Here is a 22702-nt window from a genome sequence, read left to right on the forward strand (position 1 = left end):
CATCTGTGTCTTGGATGGAGGGTAAACTGGAGAAGTGCTGAATAGAAAAGAGGGTGATATTAAAAAATCCCTGAAGTTGGAAACACACAAGCAGCCTGAACACACTTCTGTCTTTACCAGTGGAAAAAGCTCAGTTGCTCTTTCATTTTGCTTCTACATTCCCCCAAACCCCAGGCTGCTCTACAGTCTTTTTTTTTTAATCTCTTTTAAGACAACATTTTACATTGAGTAAGGAATGAACAAAGGTATTGAATTATCCAGAACAAAAAGAAAACTTCCAATTTTGGAATTGTGAAGACTACCAAAGTGTCACAATTCAACTCATCAATTATGTAGATGCTACAAAGACTAATTTTTAAAGAGTGTTTGATATTGCTTAATTATAGTTATTTATTACTTATTTACTGCTTGTGCTTATTATCATTAATGAAAAAGAAGGCAACATTTCAAGCTTTCCTGGACAGCTCTTCCAGGACAATAAATCTACTTCTAGTCCATATTTTCTCAAGTGTAACAAGACATAATTATGTACAGTAGATTCTCATTGGTGGGAACATAATGGCTACAGATTTTTATACTGGTCATACCTAGTGTGTTCATGTAAGATGGATCAAATCTGGGGTCTCTCAGAGGGCATCCTGGAAGATGATGACATATCACTAAATCCAACTGCTCCAAAACACACAAAGCCCCAAACTATCAAAATTACTCAACAGGTAAATAAAAACATAAAAATATAAACAGGTTAATAGTTCTCTAAACAGGTATGCAAAAATAAAAATTGAAAAAAAATACCATAGAGTGAGCCCAATAGATAATGGGAGGAGAGAGGGATCAAGAAGGCTAACTAGACATAAGAAGTACATGCCCACTGCATGGAGAGGAACCAGAATAGTAAGCAGATACTCACACTTCAAACAGATCATCAAAAAGAGAATTCACCAGAGAAGACATGGGAAGCACCAGAAGTAAATAAGGAGAGGGTTTGGGACAGCCAGGGCGCTGAGAGCCAGGAGAGGCTCCTGGATGCGGGGAAACTCTCAGGGCTCCAAAATGGGTTTTTACAATTTTGGCTACAAGAGAATCTCTCAACCCACTAGGGCCTCAGACCTGACACACAAAGCTGCCTAAAGATTGCTCAGAGAACACATGGACATGGAGGGGGAACATCACACAAAGGGGACTGTCAGGGGGTGGGGGGGCTAGGGGAGGGATATCAGAGGGTTAGGGGATTGGGGAGGGATAACAGGAAAAATACCTGGGGGGATAGATGCAGCAAACCACCAAGGCATGTGTATACCTATGTAACAAACCTGCATATTATGCACATGTACCCCAGAACTTAAAGTATAATTTAATAATAATAATAATAATAATAATAATAATAATAAGATTGCTTAGAGACATTGCTCCAGAAAGGGAGCCCCACATGCCTCCCAGCCAAGAGCACCCTTAGCTGGGCACCATTCTGAAAGTCTGGATACTAGCGATCTACAGACATGGCGGCTGCTGCGGCACTGATTCTAGGAGGTATAGGGAGAGGGTGGGTACTCCCATGCACCCCTGGGAGGGTCCCTACTGCCCTGCTGCAGGCTGCTGTTGAGACTGAGATGTGAGTAGACTACACTTGCACTCCCTGTAGCATCTTGCCCACACTGCTTGCCTGGGAGGTGCCCCACCCTCCTGGACCCAGGCCCAAAGCACCATTTTGTGTCTAATGCTGGGCTGTGCCCTGCCCTCAGGCTAAGTTCAGGCTGATCTATGGCTGCAGCTGCTGCCCAGCTAGGGAGGATCAGGGGAACTAGGCTCTCCTATGCATATCTAGAATAATACCACTGTTCTGCAATGGGCTGCTATAAGACTGAGACACAAGTGAACCACACTCCCCACAGTTTCTTGCCCATACTACCTGATTGGAAGGGGCCTCACTGCCCTCACTGGTTGCAAGATCAAGGTGCCATTTTGAGGATTTAATGCTAGGCTGCCCCCTACAGCTGCCCCCATCTTGGGGAGGAACAGGGGAGACCAATCTCTTCTGAACACACTCAGGACAATGCCCACTGCCCTGCTATGGGTGGCTGTGGGATTGTGGACTAGGCTTCCCAGCCTATTGCAGCTTCCAGCAACACCAACACAGACTTCTTGGTTCCCAGTGGTTGCTTCACTGCTGCTACTTTCATCACCCACAGCACACCCACTGCCCAGAGGTCTGAGAACCCACCCACATAGCTGGCCCACTGCTCCCACTACTAGCTTCTAAGCAACCCACCTGGAGACCTAAGGATAAGCCCTCTAGAATCCAGTAACATGGTGCCAGTGTCAGCTGCTCTGGGGCCTAAAACAGGCATACTCACCCCATTGCTGCCACCACTGAAGCCCAAAGACTGGCTCATGTGCCATCCAAGTCCCCAGATAGACTTCACCACAATCTCAGCGAATAGCTATACCTTAAGTCACTGAAGAAATCATAGATACCACTGATCCTATGTACTGCTGAAGAAGTTATATGAAGATCACACTGTTGCAGGCACCCAAAGCCAAAACTAAAGTATCTTAATCAACAGCATACATACATACTCAGGAAAAAATTCTTTCTTACAAAAACCATTTCAAAAAATTAGAACAAACAACCTCTATACTACATGTGCAGATATCAATGGAAAGACACAGGAAATGTGAAAAAGCAGGGAAATATGATGCTACCACAGGACCATAACAATTGTGTAGCAACAGTTCCCAATCAAGAAGAATTACTTAAAATGCCAGATCAAGAATTCAAAATATTGATTTCAGAGAAGCTCCATTAGATTAAGAGAAACCTGGGCCGGATGTGGTGGCTCACATCTGTAATCCCAACACTTTGGAAGGCCAAGTTGGGCAGTTCACAAGGTCAAGAGATCGAGACCATCCTGGCTAACATGGTGAAACCCCATCTCTACTAAAAATAAAGTTAGCTGGGCATGGCACACACCTGTAGTCCCAGTTACTTGGGAGGCTAAGGCAGGAGAATCGCTTGAACCCAGGATGCAGAGGTTTCAGTGAGCCAAGATCGCGCCACTGCACTCCAGCCTGGCAACAGAGTGAGACTCAGTCTCAAAAAAAAAAAAAAAAAAAGGAAAGAAAAAGAAATCTGAAAACCAATACAAAGAAATAAGCAAATCAATTCAGTATATGAATGAGAAATTTACAAGGAGAAAAAATCCTGAAATTCTTATGAAACCAAAAAAGAGCCTGAATAACCAAAGCAATCCTGAAGAAGAAAAACTAAGCTGGAGGCATTACATTACCTGACTTCGAATTCTACTACAAGGCCATAGTAACCAAAGCAGCATAAGATTGGTGCAAGAATAGACACATAGATCAATGGAACAGAATAGAGAACCAGTAATAAAGACATATACTTAAAACAAACTGATCCTTGACAAATCAATAAAAATAAATGGTGGTGATATGACATACTATTCAATAAATGGGGCTGGGAAAGTTGGATAGCCATATGCAGCATAATGAAACTGGACCCATACCTCTGATCACATACAAAAATTAACTCAACATGGATTACATATCTAAACATAAGACCCCAAACTATAAAAATCCTAAAAGAAAACCTAGGAAAAACTCTTCTAGACATTGCCTAGGCAAAGAATTTATGACTAAGTCCTCAAAAGCAAATGCAAAAAAAAAAATAGACAAACAGGACTTAATAACTAAACTAAAAAACTTCTTCACAGCAAAAGAAACAATCAACATAGCAAACAGGTAACCTACAGAATAGGGAAAAAGTATTTGCAAACTATGAATCTGGCAAAGAGCTAATATCTAGAATCTACAAAGAACCCAAACAACTCAACCAAAAAACAAATGTTGAAAAAAACCCATTGAAAAGTGGGCAAAGGACATGAGCAGACATTTTTCAAAAGAAGAATACAAGTGGCCAAGAAACATGAAAAAGCGTTCAGCATCACTAATCATCAAAGAGATACAAATTAAAACCACAGTGAGATACCATTGCACACCAGTCAGAATGGCTATTATTAAAAAGTCTAAAACAAACAAATGTTGGCAAGAATGTGGAGGAAAAAAATGCTTATGTGCTCTTGGTGGGAATGTACATTAGTACAATCTCTATGGAAAACAGTATGGAGGTTTCTCAAAAAGCTGAAAATAGAAGTACCATTCAGTTCAACAGTCCCACTACTAGGTATATACTCAATGGGAAATAATTTATTATGTCAAAAAGATACCTGCACTTGTATGTCTATCACAGCACTATTCACAATAGTAAAGATATGAAATCAACCTAAGTGTCCATTGATGAAGGGTTATATAACATTACGTGCACAGGGGCATCACGGGGAAAAAAACGTAAATCTCTCAAAGAGTGGTGATATTTGAGAGCTTCTACACCATCCTAATGGAGGAAAGGGAGAGAGGGATGTAGGTCATTTAGGAGAGGGTAAATAATTTTTAGAAAAAAATGAGAGTCCTAAGAAGAATATATGGGAGATATGATGGTTTGTTACAAAGCTTGTCTGGGTGTGATGTCAACTTCTACATTCCTTTCCTGTGATAAGGGAATCTTCCCTGGGGGTCCAGGGAATTAAGACAATTGATTTCCTTTTAGAGGACCTGGACCTACCTTTAGGCAGATAAGAGATGTTCAGAGAAAGTCTCCTGCCAGCATTTGCTGCTTTTCAAGTGCCTTCAGCTCAAAATAATCAACATACCAAAGCAGCCTATTTCAGGATGGCATGTCCTAAACTCCTTCAGTGATAAGCAGTCTAGGGCCAACAGCAATGCTGTAAACATTTTAGAATCTCCCACTGTCCCCAGGCTCAGTATTTTGTGCAAAAGATTGTAGACTCTGGCAACCTCTTTGAACCACTTAAGCTATTGACCAAGATTGTAGAAACTTCCAATTCTATATTGGAAGAGAAAGAGTCTTACTTTTTTGCAAGGTCTATGGCATTGATTAATTTTAGAAATTCATTTTATCTTTCATATTTAAGATATCTTGTCACTGACACAAGTAGCTGAATCTCAAGAACAGTTAAAGCCAGATATTTGAGCACAGCAGGACTTTGCCTAGCCCTCTACTCTTACCTGGCTTATCTTTGGTGTCTATATTATTCACCTTTATAGCAGATAATTCTCCCCCTCAGGATGGGAAATATAATTATCAAAAGCTGCTGGAATTTATAACTTATGATTTCCATCAGTGGGGAGAGACTAACATGCTTTTTTCTTTCTCAATTTCACAATTATTGAGAAAGCTCTCTAACTGGTCCAGCCTAGATCAGGTGATCATATCTGGACCAATAATCTTTAGTCAGGAATGAGGATGAGGTCATATGAAAACACAGATTCTTCCATCTGAACCATGTGGTCAGAATGGGAGGAGAAACAAGACAAAACAACAGGTATAAATCATACTTTCACATCTCATCTTTCACTATTCTCAATTAAAATCCATCCTCATTGTTTCCTTACACACCTTGCTTCTTTTTGTCTTTAGCCCCTTCCTCATAGGCTACCCTCCTGATTTATCTATGAGGCTTTGAGGCTTCTCTTACAGGAGTCCCCTGCTTCCAATCCTCAGGTATAAATTACTTTGGACAAACATTTACATTCCCCTTACCATTTTTGGTCAATTGCTGTATCATAATGGCATGGTATTGTAGTTAAATTAAGAAGACTCACATTCAGGTTCTTATCTTAAGATTTGCTAGCTGTATGAGTCTCTGCAAATTCTCTAACTTCTCTGGGCCTCAGTTTTCTCTTAAATCTCTGTAAAATGATTATAATGCCTACCTCACATATACATGTTAACATCCAAGTGAAATAATGCCTTAGAAATTACTTTGTAAATTACCATAAAGATAAAAAGGTATTTGCATATCTCAGTGCATAGTATGGGGAGGGGCTTTGACCTTACACTGGAACATGGTTGAAATATGATTGCCCTTAATGCTAGGCTAGGCCCACAAAACACTACTACCACTTATATCATAGTTCAGATAATGTTTGCATCACTGGATTAAGAAGCAATGGCACACCAGTGCTTACTAGGCAAAGGCAGATGCTCAATATCAGGAGTCTTTAAGGAAAGGTCAACAAAAACTACAAGACACCACTTTGTATCCACTTGAATGGCTATAATAAAAAGACAGATAATGGGTGCTGACAAGGATGTAAAAAAGCAGGAACCCTCATATATTGCTAATAAGAATGAAAAATGGCACAGCCACTTGGGCAAATACTTCATCAGCTACCCAAAAAGTTAAATACAACTGGGTATTTATACAATTTCTGTGCATCATGTGAACCAGCAATTTCACTCTTAGGTGTATACCCAAGATAAAAGAAGACATTTGTACATGAAAAAATATGTATACAAATGTTCACAATAGCATTATTCACAATAGCTAAAAAGTAGAAACAACTAAATGTCCATCAATTGATGAAGGGATGAACAAAATGCAGTATATACATACTATGGAATATTATTCTGTCATAAAGAGGGATGAAGTACTGTACATGCTACAACATGGATGAACCTTGAAAACATTACACTAAGTAAAAGAAGCCAGTCAGAAAAGACTACATATTGTATATGTCCAAATATTTGGAGATAGTATAGTAGTGGTTGCCTTGGGCTCTATGTGAGGGAGGGAGAGTGGAGACTGACTCTTAGTGGGTACAAGTTTTCTTTATGGGATTATGGAAAGGCTTTAAAATTAGATTACGGCAATGGTTACACAACTCTGTAAACATTCTAGGAACCATTGAACTGTACACTTTAAACGGGTGAATTGTGGTATGCAAATTATATGAATAAAATGATTTTTTAAATACAAAAGAATCATTCTTAAAAAGAAAATAAATGGAAGTAGTGCCTTGTGCCAACAGGTGGGAAGAGCACTGATGCTTGGAAATAGGGTTGCAGCCTACACACTCAAATTCAGAGTTAGAACCTCCAGTCTCCCTGGTGGGATACTGACAAGAGCTCTTTCACAAATCTCCATCCTCTGCTTATGTACTTCCCTGGGCTCAACATGTCCTTTCCTTCTTGCCCACCAAGTAACTTCTTATTCCTCCTTTGAGAATCATCTTGGGTATCCACTCCCTGTGAGTTATTTCCCACGCTCTCTTCTTTTCCAGATGATGCTAAGGACTTTCTCCTCTTCAGTTCCAGAAGCACCCCACAAATACCGTTATCAGAATGTTTATATTTGGTTCATTAATACTTTTATAGGTACACCTCTTTATCAGCCTCTGAGCCCCTCAAGGGCAGAGGCAATTTATTTATCATTTTAATATCTCCAGCACTTGACAGGATGTCTGATCCAGTTGACAATCAATGTTTGCTGAATGAATAAAAAGGGCAGGTGCCCCAGGAGTAGACTGGAACACTACCTAGAGATTAAGATCAGGGACTTAGTTTCTGAGCCAAACTCCCATTGGGAAGGAAAGTTATGTGGAAGCCCCCTCCCAATGCAGGGTCTGCCTAGGGAATGAGCAAAAGTGACCCAAGGAAGAGGACATCTCCATGACCAGCTGCTGGAAGTTCAGTGGGCCAAACTGTGGGTAGCTGGGGATGGCACAGTCAATGTATATGAGGTGGGGGCTGCTGGCTACTATTATTACCTAGTTGTTTGTCTACTTTATTCAATTGAATTATAAAGTCCATAAGGGTAAGAGTTAGAATTAACTAATGTTTCTTAAATGAGATAATTTTACCCTAAACATTTCTTCCTCAAAAAGAGTGAACAGTCTATTTCCTTTTTGCTGATTCAGTATATTCTAAACTCTCATAAGGAAATATAAAACACAGGAAAGTGATTCCCTTCCAATTTGAGAGAAATGCTGTGGGTTCGAAAGAAAATATGTTATCATTGAAGAACTAACACAAATCATGAAACTAAGTGAAGACAAAACTGCCTATCATGATGGCAACATGACATATTAAACATCTATTTGTTTATTTGTTATTGACTATCTTTTTCTGTAAGACGCACACTCCATGAGAGCTGAGAATTTTATCTGTTTGTTTCATCGAGGTATCCTCAGCACCTAGAACAGTTTCTGGCACATAATAGGTATTTAATAAATACTTGCTGATAAAGAGAGGCAGGAAAAATGAAAGGAGGGATGAAGGGAAAGAAGACTTTTGGGTATGGAAATGTATAAACACCAGGAATTAGTGCCAGATCAGCCTTACTTAACATTGTTATAAGTGATACAAAGAAAATGCCTGCTAGAATAAAATTTTCCACAAAGCTCTTCTGTATAGTGACATAGCAAGGCAATAAGAATAAACTGTAAAAGAAAATAACGTGGCCATGTGAGTAGGCAGAAAAATGGCAAATAAGCTCCATGCAGACTGATGTAAGATGATATAATAATACATTACAGGAAAATGGTACAAATGTGCCTACAAGATAATGGTTCTTGACAATCAGATAAGAACCAGGAGAGTATCTGAAGGAGTTGTTGAATGTAGCCTACTCTGTGCCCAAGAGTTATGCTTCAATGTCAATGCAGTAAAAGAAATAAGTCCCATATTATTTTAATTATGCACCTCTGGACTTGGATGAAAAATATCTGTGAAAACAAATACATTTTTTTTCTAATAGTTTTGCAACAATTTTCTTTCCTCTCATTCTGTGGCCTCCATTCAAACCTGTTGTGTATGGATGTGGGCCCATCTTTTTGCCAAAAAGTAGGCATAATGTCAGTTTAGGTGACACAGTTAGGATGTCCTCTTTGTGGAAAGAGCTTCTGCAACGCTTGCTATGGTAGACTCAGCTGCTCTGAATAAGACAGACCCAGTGCCCTTCTGGCTATAGCTAAATAGAGTTTGAGCAGTATTTACTATCCATATTTTTTGCACTTGTGCTCTGTATAAATCTAATTTACTTAAAGTTGGCTTGAGTAAGTTTCTATTTAGAGTAGTCCTCCCTTATCCATTACCCCCAATTGATGCCTGCAAATGCAGATAGTTCTGAACCCTATGTATACCATGATTTTTCCTATGCATAGATACCTATGATAAAGTTTAATTTGTAAATTAGGCATAGTAAGAGATTAACAACAATAACTAATAATAAAATCAAACAAGTATAATATGCCAACATCACTACTTTTGCACTGTAAAATAAGGGTGCACCGTATTGACGTTGACGCATAACTCTTGGGCATAAAGTAGGCTACATTCAGCAACTCCTCCAGTTTCTCTCCTGGTTCTGATATGATTGTCAGGAACCATTATCTTACCGTTACAGTCACCTTTATTTTAAGTGAAATAAGGGTGACTTAAACACAAGCACTGCAATGCTGCAGTAGTCGATCTGATCACCAAGATGGCTACTAAGTGACTAGTGTAAGGGTAGCATGTACAGTGTGGATACCCTTGACAAAAAGATGATTCTCATCCCAGGCAAGATGGAACAGGATAGTGTGAGATTGCCTCACACTACTCAGAAGAGCATGGAATTTAAAACTTATGAATTGTTTATATCTAGAATTTTCTATATATTTTTGGATGGTGGTTAACCTTTGGTAACTAAAACTGCAAAAAGTGAAAGCACAGATAATGGGGGACTACTGTATTACAATCAAAGAAACCCTGGGTATCAGTAGCAACTTTATTTCAAGAGAAAAAAAAATCCCCTATCCCATCCTAAAAATAGATGCAAATCAGTTCAACTGGTAAAAAAGACTTGAAAGCAGATTCTGGAAAGAGATGAATAGTTTGCCCAAAGTTGGAAGCAGTCCCAATCTAAATGTACCTTGGCCTTTATCTGGAGAGCCTTTGTTTAAAATTCAACTCAGACAGAGTGAGGTCAGAAGGGAACTTTTGGCCAGTTCCCCAAATATTGCTATCTGATACCCAGTGCCAACAGTAGAGTTACTTTTGTGTCAATAGAATGTGATCTGAAAATCTATGCTTTTATATGATTTTCCTATTGTTTTTCATTGCTGGCTTTCCCAGGAAATATTTATTATGGGGGAAAAAATCAAGGCACCATAGTTGGTTGAATTCAGTTCTGGCTTCTGTACCTCATGAATGCCAATATAGGACCAAAGGCTGAAGAGCAACTGGGATGACTAAAGGAGCTGATGACCCTCCTCACTAGGTTAATTGTCTTTTAAATTAGGATTGTAACATGGAAAAGCAATGTTTAGAAGGATTCTTAAAACAAATGAATTCACAAATACATGTAATTTTAATGTCAACTTATTTAATCCACATAACAATTCTATAAGAAAAGTATAATTATTATCCCCGTTTCACATGGGAAGGTTGAGTAAATAGCCTAAAACCTCACAATGGCAAATCTTGGATTTGATTGTAGCTATTCTTTTTGTCTGTTTGTTTGTTTTTTAAGTTCTGGGGTACATGTGCAGATCCTGCAGGGTTGTTACATAGGTATACACATGCCACGGTGGTTTGCTGCATCCATCCCCCCATCATCTACATTAGGTATTTCACCTAATGTTATCCCTCCCCAATCCCCCCACCCCCTGCTCTCCCTCCCTTAGCCCCTCCAACACGCAACAGGCCCCAGTGTGTGATGTTTCCCTCCCTGTGTCCATGTGTTCTCATTATTCAACATCCACTTAAGAGTGAGAACATGTGGTGTTTGGTTTTCTGTTCTTGTGTCAGTTTGCTGAGAATGATGGTTTCCAGCTTCATCCATGTCCCTGCAAAGGACATTAACTCATTCTTTTTTATGGCTGTATAGTATTCCATGGTGTATATGTGCTATATTTTCTTTATCCAGTCTATCACTGATGGGCATTTGGGTTGGTTCTAAGTCTTTGCTATTGTAAACAGTTCCACAGTGAACATACATGTGCATGTGTCTTTATAGTAGAACAATGTATAATCCTTTGGGTATATACCCAGTAATGGTATTGCTGGGTCAAATGGTATTTCTAGTTCCAGATCCTTGAGGAATCGCCACACTGTCTTCCACAATGGTCAATCTAATTTACACTCCCATGAACAGTATAAAAGCGTTCCTATTTCTCCACATGCTCTCCAGCATCTGTTGTCTCCAAATTTTTTAATGATCGCCATTGTAACTGGTGTGAGATGGTATCTCAATGTGGTTTTGATTTGCGTTTCTCTAATGACCAGTGATGAGCATTTTTTTGTATGTTTCTTGGTTTCATAAATGTCTTCTTTTGAAAAGGGTCTGTTCATATCCTTTGCCCACTTTTTAATGGGGTTGTTTGTTTTTTTCTTGTAAATTTGTTTAAGTTCTTTGTAGATTCTGGATATTAGCCCTTTGTCAGATGGGTAGGTCGCAAAAATTTTTTTCCATTCTTTGGTTACCAGTTTACTCTATTGATAGTTTCTTTTGCTGTACCGAAGCTCTTAAGTTTAATTAGATCCCATTTGTTTATTCTGGCTTTTTTTTTTTTTTTTTTGAGATAGTCACTCTGTCGCCCAGGCTGGAGTGCAGTGGCGCCATGTAGGCTGATTGCAACCTCTGCCTCCTGGGTTTAAGCGAGTCTTGAACCTCAGCCTCCTCAGTAGCTGGAATTAGAGGCATGCACCACCATGCCTGGCTAATTTTTGTATTTTTAGTAGAGAAGGGGTTTCACCATGTTGGCCAGGCTGGTCTTGAACTCCTGACCATCTCAAGTGATCTGCCTGCCTTGGCCTCCCAAAGTGCTGGGATTACAGGCATGAGCCACCTCACCAGGCCCTGACTCTAGCTATTCTGGCACCAGAGTTTATGATCTTCACCATACACTAGATGGCCTTCACTGTATTAAATTCAGCTTGGAATATAAGTTAGAGCACTTTATAAGTTGGAATACTTACAAAGCATATAAAACTCTTTACATCAAGTGTGGCTACAAATATAAATAGGCATGACTGCTAAAACATGAATGTTAAATTCATAATGTTACATGATATGACACTAGGAACATTGGAGGTTATCAACCTATTGATGGTGATGAAAGGGAGCAACCATAATATCTTCCTAAACTCTGCTTTTGAGACCTTGTTCCAGACAAACAGAGACGTGGAAGCCAGCTCTCATCCCATACAAAAGGTCTCATGTCCCTATCATATGTCATAATAGTTACAGAAATAATATTTTAATAATCATTAATAGGTCTTCACAGCTAGTGGCTCCTACTGCTGGTGATGCAAAGTGCAGAATAGTCAATAGATGGAAAGTGCAGAATAGTCAATAGTCAATAGCTTCCACTGACTTTCTCATGCATGTATTAATGCTGGGCTGTCACCATTGCATTACATCTTTACTAAGTAAAATGGATATTTGCTCATGTCTTGGTTTTTACTCCCCATCTGTCCTCTAATGAATATTTTGAAATAAAAATTTTAAATGGTAAAATCAATTTAAAAAAAAAAACTTTTCTTCAATATTTTTATTCTATTATTTAGCATTATCTTAAAATTTCACATGTAGCCACAAATGCAAAATGTATGGTAGCTGAGTGGACCTGAAGCCTCTGTATATTAAACAAAAAAAACAAAAACCATCCCCATAACTTTCAATGTTCACTAAATGTGGGAAAGGTAAGTTCAGTGAATGAGTTTTGAAATCTCTCTGTGGGAGATTTTACTTAAACACATTAATGTAAACTACTGAAAAGATAAAAAAAAAATGTTGAGGTGGGGTTGGAGGGAGGGAGGAGCACTGTTGGGAGAGATTTCACTTGGTGACTGTTGCTATAGGAACCATTTCCCAATTGCTCAAGGTATCAGTTCCCAAGAAAGACAGGAATAGCAAACAAAATAAAAACAACAAGTGGAGAAAACAATGGGATCACCAGAAAAATACCTTTTTATGTGCATACACTTGAGAAGATGATATTTTCTCAGGGAGGAGATTGGGTGGGGAGTGGGGAGGTAGATTCCCAAAATATGGTGACCATTCTCTGTCAATGAGCAGGTGGTCATGTGTTAAACAAGGAGAAGGTCCTGACTGACAGCCACACTTTCCTCCATAGCTCACTACCACTCCATGAGTCAATCTTGAGAATGATCATAAACCTTGACTACTGTAATTCCTTTTTTCTTTTCAACTAGCCTAAAGCACCACATAGTAGATACTCAGTATGTTTGGTGACTGGTCAACCATTCTCCCACTTAGAAGTTTCTTACCATTGCCTTTAAGACCAATGAGCACAGAATCTCAGTGCAGGAAGGTATATTTGAAATCCCAAATGAGAAAAAAAACTGCTTAAAGCCAGGCGGCCCAGCACATTGCTTTAAAGTTATGGCTCATTTGCAAATTCTATTCACTCAATGCATAGAGCTACCTTTCAAGTGAACTGTGAGGTTAAAAACTAAACTTATTATTTTTTATGTTCCAATTCATATACATTTTTATGCTGCTATAAAGGCACAATGATCATGATTGATGCCTAAGACCTCAATCCTTCCAGATTTAGCTGAGTACTTTATCCTGATGGTTTCTCCATCCTTCTCCCCTTGATTTGCCTTTTCTCTGGCTGTATGTCACCTTCTATTTGATCATGCATAAAATGTTTGCTACTGTTTCAAAGTTGATAAAGATTGAGGAATCTCCACTAATTTCTTAAGTGGAAGAAAAGGTTGAAATACTTACAAATTCATTTTTTAAAATTTCTTTGTTATTCTCAGTACCATCTGTCCCCTTATTTCTCTAGGTGAGAAAGTCAGATTCAGATTTACCCGTGGACCCAATATCATCTCATGAAAATTCTGGCTGAATTTCCCAAATACAAGTATGGGAAAAACTTTATTTGTTCAAGGCAGGGGTTACTACCCATAGGTGGGAGGTAGAAACATTCGTAATATCTGTATGCATGGGCGTATACCAGAACCAGCAAACTTGAATGTCTTTGGAGTATAGGCAGGTGATATGAATGAGTAAAACCAGTCTGATAGAGATATTGGTGAGCTGGAGAGTGCATAGCCTGTCTAAATGGATCAGGTTAGGGAGGATGGAGGTAGTACAGGGGGAGAATACAAATCAATTATTCAGCCCCAGCTGCTGATACCATGCAGAAATGTGGGGTCATATTTTCCACATCATCCCATTTTGAAGAGAGGACAGAAATCTGGATATTCTGACACATTTCTTATTTTCCAATTTTTTTTTTAAACATTAAAATCTAGTCCTCTTTTATCCCCACTCATTCTTTTGAAATGTTATTCAGGCTCATGTCATTAAACACCTCTTTTTACGCATGACTCCCAAATTTATATCTTCTACCAAGTATCTTTCCTGAACTCCAACTTGCATATTTACTATCCTCTTTAACATCTCCACTGAGATGTTCAACTGACATTGCTAACTTAACATGAGTGAAACTGAACTCCTGATCTTTCCTGCAAAAGCTTCTCTACCCACAGCTTTCTTCATCTCCCTGATGGCAGTGTCATTCTCAGGCCAGAAACTCCAGAAACTCCTCATTTTTCACTTCTTTCCACATGCAATGTAACAGACCTTTTTTGTGTTTACCTTTTGAAACACTCACACTCCCACAATGTTTCATAACTTCACTGGTACCTCCCTAACAGCATCATTTTTTATTTTGCAGTACTTCAAAAGATTTCTAACTAATCTCCCTGAATCTATCCTTATCTCTTTCCTTATAGCCTATTTTCAACAGAGAAACCAGAGTAATTATATTCAAATATAAGTTAAATCAGGTCACCTGCTATATACCTTGCACAGGTCCCCATCTCAATGATAGTAAAACTTGGCCCTTACAAAAGCTCATACGGCCCTATACCATTTAGTCCCTCATCAATGAACTCACCTGACTTTTTACTACCTTTTCAGCTGCTTGCATCACTCCAGGCCCGCAGTCTCCTTGTTATTCCCCAAACGAGCACCCAGACTCCTACCTTAGAGACTGTGCACTGGTCATTCCCTCAGCCTGGAACATCCTGACTGCTCATGTTTACATGGCGAACTCCCTCACCTCCTGCAAGAGTTTGTTCAAATTCTCCCTTCTTAACAAGGCATCCCATAGCCCACCCCATCCTCCTTCTAAACATCTATTACCCCAATTGACTTTTTTTCTTAGTTCTCACTTCCTCAGATACTATTTTTAATCATTTAGTATGTCTGTTATTTGTTTGTCTCTCCCTGCTAGAATGTAAGTTCCATGAATGCAGCTTTGTCTGGTTCCTTAATGAATTCCAAGTTCCTGAAACAGAACCTGGCACATGCCCAATAGATAATTGTTGAATGGAATTTTAAAACGTGAGAATTATTCAAACAAATACAAAGTGTGTGGGGCAAACAAAAGAACCCACAGGCCAAGCCTATGGACAACCTACTGGTGATCTCTGGTTATGAGAAGCAGAGCAGCCCCTTTATCCTTCCTTTTCCAATATCCCTGCTCTAACTAATCTGTACAAGCATCTCTTCTTCTATTCCAGATTTCAAAAGAAAATAGTACACAAAATTAGTGTGTGGGGAGTGTTGGGTCTAGGCATATCCTTGGCTTCCTCTCTGCCTCCTATTTCTTCCACCACTCTCTCCAAACTTGCTCCATCCAGAAAACAACATTGCAGACTCTATCCTGGAGAAAGGGCTGAGAGAGAAATCCAGGAAGAATGCAATGTGCCCACGGTGATGCTTGCTACCCACCTCCTCTGTTTTTGAAGCTAGAACTGAGCATCAGTAGCCAGAGCACTCACCTGTCAGGATATCATTACTGTTACTTTAAATCACGTTTTACAATCAGTGTTGAAAACTGAGATGACATGGCATGGTGAATTCCAGAGCAAACAGACCCAGTTGAAATTCTGCCTCTGCCAGTCATCATGGACACCTTACTCACACTTGCTGAGTTGTAGATTCTTTTTCTGTTTGATGGGAGTCATCATAGATAGGATTAAATGGGATAATAAATGCCAAATGGTTGGCATATGATAGATGCTCGATTAATGATTATTTCTTTTCTTTCCACCAAATGAGATGTTTGCTAAAATCATTCTACAGAGTTTGGTTCCTTCCCTTCTGCAAAATCATTTTCCACAAAATTATAGCTTTCTTAGAATCTACTGCCCATATAATAAATATTTCCTAGATTCTGGAGTCTATTCTCAAACATTTGTTTCCAAAACATTCTTTAAAATTCTGTGTTTCTCTTCCTCACTTAAAAATGTTGCTGTTGCTACATAGGAGTTAACCTTTTCAAAGACTTTCATGGCTTCTGTATATTCGCTACCTAAGACTTCAGCACAAAGACCAAATATATAGACTGATTAAAATAAAGCAAAATCAGAAATGGCATTTAAAAGTATGTAAATTCACATTTTCAAAGTTCCAGACTAATTTTTAAAGCACTCTTTGTCCTACCCCAAAAGGTTTGGTTGCTGGTTTGTGTCTAAATTAATCCAGTAGCAATAGACTCACGTGTTCCTGTGTGACCTGGAAATTCCCAAGTAATCACTTTTGAGTAGCAGATGTTTAGATAAGCTAACATGTTCTTAGCGAAATAAATCCTTTTATGATTATTTCAGAATGGATCTGTATCTTTGGCTCAATACTTTAGGGGAACTGCATTCTCAACAGGTGAAAATAAATACATGCAGAGCCAGGGTTTAAGCCAAGAGAAGAGAATCTGGCACCTATTTTCTAGTGACTATGTAAAGATAGGCCAGGGCGCTGACCCCAGGATGGGTGTGGGTCAGAAGGGCAGGAAGGGAATCTGCTAGTCTTCTTGTTCTCTTTTAAAGTCTTATGAGCAAAATTCATGTCATTTTTTAAAAGAGGGCTTGAGAAAGGAAGCATTTTCAGAAAGGTAATACTTAAAATACTTGTAAAGATGAGACATTATCATGTTGTATGTAGATGCAAGTGGGGATGTAATACAACCTGGTATCAGTCTCATTAGGAAATATTTGTGAGGTATCCTTGGGAATGAGGCAAACAGCTAATAGGCATATGGACACATAGAGGAGTGTTGGAATAACCCAAGACATTTAAGTAAATATGTTGGCAGGAAACTATTGCTACTCTGGGTTCTGTTTGTTGTTTTGGTTTGGTTTTTGGTTTTTGCTAGTTCTGTGTCCCTTTAATTTCTGCAAGAAAAGGATTTGAGTCACCAATACTTTTGTAAAAGAGAGAGGGAGAGAGAGAGAGGAGAAGGCAAAAAATAATTGTTCATTAGCTTTTCCTTCAGGCAAAACCAAGTGCTACACTTTCGCACTCCACACCTGATAAAGCCCTAAACCTTTCATTTTGACAGGCAGCAAAGAGAAAGGCAAGCAATCTCAGCTCTAAGAGTCTCTTCCTTTCCTTTTTCCTTCCTTTCTTTCTTCCTTCCTTCCTCCCTCCCTCTGCCCCTCTAGTTTTCTCATTTATTTTCTGTTTTTTTCCCTTTCTGTTGGCACAGCTTCCCTCTTGGTTGTCTCTCTCTTTGAACTTTTCTAATACTTTATGTTTATCCACAAACCTCACAATTTTCTCAACAGGAGACATTATGGAGGTACTGCACATACCTACACATTTTTGCTCGCATCAGAATAGAAGTTTAAAAATATTTTTAATATAATTTTATTTAACAGGCTAACAACAACTTCAGTCAAGATCATAGATCCAACGTTTTCCACAAAGTGAGCATATAAACTCAGTGGTCTGGGGCCTGTGGTCAAAAAGACATCGTAGTTCTACACTCTTCAGATCTTTCCAATTAGAGCTTGAAAGCCCATTTTCCTCTCAGAGAAATGCCAGATGCATTCTTCTTTAATGAGCTTAGGACCAAAACTGCAATATGATCTCCTGCTTCAGGTGGAACATGGATAACAACTTAGAAAGAAAAGAGATTGGGGTCTGGAAGAGGATGTAGATTGAAGGATTACCTTAATTAAATGTAAAAGTAGGATCAGAGAGGTTGGAAGACCTTAAAGAAACATTAGTTCTGTGGCCTTAAAGACAAAGCCATATAGAGCAGCTGTTCTTCTACTTGGGGGTGGGGGGGAGTCAAAGTCTGAATGTTTATACAATATTTTTAAAAAATAAGGTAGGCATGACAAACACCGCATACAATATTTAGTTCTCAGTTGGCTTTTGCCTCATCTGTGTTCTACTTCTATGCATTCTATCCAGCTCAAACTCATACATTAGGCTTTTCTTTCTAATAATCCTTGATTCTACTGGTTCATTATACTTTTTTGGAGTTTTAAAATTCAAGCTGCAGGTAGATAAAAATTTAAAGTTTAATTCAAATGAAAGTATTTATAGTTTGCCTCAGTATATTTTGTATGGTGTTTCTAAGAGTAACCAGGACTTTAAAATATTGCAATTTGGATTAAATAAATTGTAATTCATTCAAACAACAAGAAATAATGCAGCTATGAAAGTGACTGAGGAAACCATGCACTGAGATAAATTTAAGTCCAAGATATGTTTAGTGACAAAGTAAGATGCAGAACAGTATGCAGAGTATATTGACTTTTGCATTAAAATAGATGAGAACCATATGTATGAATCTGTTTACTTGTATGTACAAAAGAAATATAAGAAAAACACACAAGAAACCAATAACAATAGTTATTTAGGACATGAAGAATGGGCAGAAAATAACTAGGTGGATTGGGTACAAAGGTAAGGACACATTTTACTGTATACAGTTTGAGATCCTTTAACCATTTGACTGTGTGCATGTGTGTGTGTGTGTGTGTGTGTGTGTGTGTAAAATATATATGGAAAATTTATATATAATTTTAAAGTTCTTTACTAAACCAAAAAATAAAGTGCAAGAGTCCAAAAAAAATTGCAAGCTGATGAATCTACCAGGAGAATTTGTAATACTGACTTGTATGTTATTTGCAGACCCTGTCATCTTGTGTCTTGCTAATATCTCAATGGTAAGCTACGAAATGCCTACAGTTTGACCCCTAGGTAAAAGGAGAGATCAGGGAACTTCAGAAAGCACAACCACCTGATAATCTTCCTAGAGGCATTTGTAATGCTTAGTGATCCACTAATGTCAAGGCAAACCTCTGATATGCCTCTTCCAAGTTACATATAAATCCCTTTATCTGAGGTAAACTTTGGGTCAGTAAGAAATACCAGTGACCTTTGTTTTATGCTCCTGAGTATTTTAGATGCATTATTTCACATATACTCCTAATAGTTCAAGAACTACACGGCATTTCTAATACCTTTTTCATAAGCAGAGATGTTAAGGCGTTGAATAATCCGGTCCTCACTATGACAGTGTGCTCAGCGGCAAAGGAGAAAACACTTCAGTTTGATTCCTAGCCATAGCATTACAAAGATTCAAAGCCTTTCACCTCCTGTCCATTTCTATATTAGTTTCCCCTCAAAACACTCCCCATTCTCCTGTTACAATACCAGCTTCAGTGTCATTTTACAGCTCATTTCTTATGTACCTGGATTCCTTTCTTTTCTTCAGATGGCAAATTTGCCTGATATCTGGGGAATGCTTATCATTGGAATTATTAAATGTACAAACTGACACAACAAACCACCAATTTGTTATTTCAATGAAAATATTTTTGTATTTTCAGCAGATGGCTAAAAAAAAGTTGCCTTTGTTATACAGTCTTTGTTTTGACAAAGACAAAAAAGAGAGAGAAAGCAAGCTTTGGATCATTTTTCCAGTGAAACTTAATCTAAAACCAAACAATTTGGCACGTGACTTCTGAGTGTGTTCCATGTTTCGTTTCTAGAGCCCATTTCCCTGGCAACCTCCACCCTCTCCCAGCTGTAGAGGTCAACACAATAGACTTGTCACAGGTTTTAAGTCGGGTAACCACTTTTAATTTGGAGAAATTATTACCCGGGGAGAAAATAGGCTGGTCCTGTACTTCAAAGAAAAAAAAATAGGAATCAAGATGCACGCGGCCTCCTGAATTGGACTGACTTAATGGTGCTGTGTGGCTCATAAGCAGCTGTTCAAATAAGTAGCTGCCCGGAGGAAATGTATATTCAAATGTTTCTTGTCATTTGCCTCTCCTTGCTTCACACCTAAAAGCCAGATGCAAGCTCTTCCAGGGCTAACAAATAGATGCCTTCTGGTGACTCATTATGGTAATTACTGGCCATATATTACTGCCATGTGAAAAGGGTTGTAAGGCAGGCCAGCCCAGGGGCATTTACAAGTGGTTTATTTGTGTTGAGCTATTAAGAATCCTTCAGTTATCAGATCAACCACTGCTCTTGGGTTTTACAAGCAAGTTGTTCCCTAACAATCTGATCCTTCATCTGCTACCTTTGTGATATGTTTAAGCACCACTTAGAGACCTAACATACTGCTTAGGAAACTTACTTTACCTGTTGGCTAAGAGTTTCTGAAGTCCACTGCATCCTATGAACAGTTTCTGCGTGAATCCTTCCCAACTCCCTCCCCTCCACCCTATGCCTGCAAAGTCTGCATAGCTTGCTCTATTCTTTGATCAAAGAGATGTGTAACAGGGCTACACACCTCTTTGTTGTAAATGAACATGGATGCAACTGAGTTTTATGAGTTTGGACAACCTCAGCAGTGACTTCAGGTTATGATGAGTCTGAAGCTCATGCAAGTTGGGGGGAAAGTCTTCTTTAACAAAAAGAATAGAACATTTATGACTATAAAATTAGGCACAGAAATGAATATTTGGAATAAGAAACAATTTTTTAAAAGATGAAAATCTACAAACATCTGGCCCTAAAAAAAAATCTAAAAATCTAAAAACAAAACAAAAAAGAATAACATGACTTTTAGAAATTAACTTCCTGACTCTCCTATAATGCTGTTGTTCTTACTTTGGGGGCAAGATTCTTTGATTGCCTTTTCATATGACAATTTTTTGTTTGTTTGTTTTGTGTTTCTGTGAGACAGGATCTCATTCTGTCACCCAGGCTGGAGTGCAGTGGCACAATTATGGCTCACCACAGCCTCAACTTCCTGGGCTCAAGTGATCCTTCCACCTCAGCCTCCCAATTAGCTGGGACTACAGGTGCACACCACCATGCCAGATAGTTTTTTAACTTTTTGTAGAGATGGGGTTTTGCCATGTTGCCCATGCTGGTCTTGAATACCTGTGTTCAAGTGATCCTTCCACCTCAGCCTCCCAAACTGCTGGGATTACAGGTGTGAGCCACTGTGCCTGGCCTATTTTTACATAGAGAAAAGAAAGATAATTCAGTCTTTCTTTAGCAGTATTGATCGAAAAAAAATTATTACTTAGTTTAAGAAAAGCTCCTTTCAGCTTCATGATATAGAAGCTTCGTGTAAATTCTAAAAATTTTTAGATTTCTGTTAACTTTGGGGAAATGTTTATTAAATTTTTTATACGTGAGCTATAATATTTCAGGGTATTTAGTTTTATTTTGCAGTAACTAACCTTAAGTACACTTTGAATTGAAACATATCCATTAACCAACTTTCTATAGATGACATCAGTGAAATATATCTTTCTTAATAAACTACTGCTTTTGTTTTATTCTGAAAATTCTTTTGTTTATGTTGGTGCTCTGTTTCACAGTAATTTCTATTGATTTCATCACTCGTTTTTAGTGTTTTCAGCTTCATATTCCATTATTTTTTCTGAATTTTCTTTTAGTTTTGTAATATATTATTAGATGACAAAAGTGGTACCCTTCAAAGACATTCAAATCAGGAAAATACTGAAAAGAAATTCTCACTTGTTTTATTAAAGCATTTCAAAACATCTTACCAAATTTGTTTCTCAATGTCAGAATAATTTTTCAAATTAAAAAAAAAAACCACATACACAATATTCGGAAGGTGCCCTTGCAAGTAAGAGACCATGAAGCTTAAGCTTCATTAGTTATAAAAAAATCTGCTTTGGGGACTTGAAGAAATGACCTGATAAACAGGACTCACTTACCTATGCATCCCTGCTCCATACAGTCTATTGCCAAAGACATAGTCATTCAATTTTAATTTAGAAACAGGAGCTTTAAGCTAATTTTTTTTTAATGGTGGGAGGTCTTCCCAGAATCCTCAGAGGATGTGGGATAGGGAATAGAGTGGCAAGGAGATGGCAGGGAGATGGGAGGCAGAGAAATGAGAAGAAATGTCTCTTGGGGACTGACCACCTTTCAGCCTGGCATCAGGACCTACAAGCTTATTTACAGTTTACTTCTAATGGCAGGCATTCGGTTGTTGCAATTGCATAAATCTGCTTCTCACAGGAGGCAGAATATTCAGCACATTTTTTTTTTTTTGGCTGACATTATCTCACTAATTATAACAGCAAAATTAGAAATAACCTAAATATTAAAAAGGTTGGTTAGATGCCTTATTATGTATCCACAGTGCAATGGCATGATCTCAGCTCACTGCAATCTCCGCCTCCCGTGTGCAAATGATTCTCCTACCTCAGCCTCCCGACTAGCTGGGATTACAGAGGCCGGCCACTACGCCCAGCTAATTTTTGTATTTTTAGTAGAGATGGGGTTTCACCATGTTGGCCAGGCTGGTCTCGAATTCCTGACCTCGTGATCTGCCTGCCTCAACCTCCCAAAGTGCTGAGACTACAGGCATGAGCCATGGTGACCGGCCTGCAACATCTTGAAATGTTCCCTAATAGTATATCCATTGATTAGAAAATTTTTATAATATATTTTTCAAGAAACAAAAAGGATACAAAGCAATATGAGGGGTAAAAATTCCAGTTGTTTCTTTTTTAAAACAAGTCTTTATCTGCATAGTAGATATAGATGTTATATGT

The 22702-nt window shown here is 38.5% G+C and overlaps 1 non-coding gene across 1 annotated transcript in view; it reads left to right on the forward strand.

Moving 5' to 3' along the window:
• LOC105716272 (uncharacterized) overlaps window positions 1-22702 on the forward strand; it is a 283931-nt gene that overhangs the window by 12808 nt on the left and 248421 nt on the right. The window lies entirely within an intron of this gene.

Source organism: Aotus nancymaae, unplaced genomic scaffold, assembly GCF_030222135.1.
Source record: "Aotus nancymaae isolate 86718 unplaced genomic scaffold, 86718_ANA_hifiasm-v0.15.2.pri h1tg000025l, whole genome shotgun sequence".
NCBI lineage: Eukaryota > Metazoa > Chordata > Mammalia > Primates > Aotidae > Aotus > Aotus nancymaae.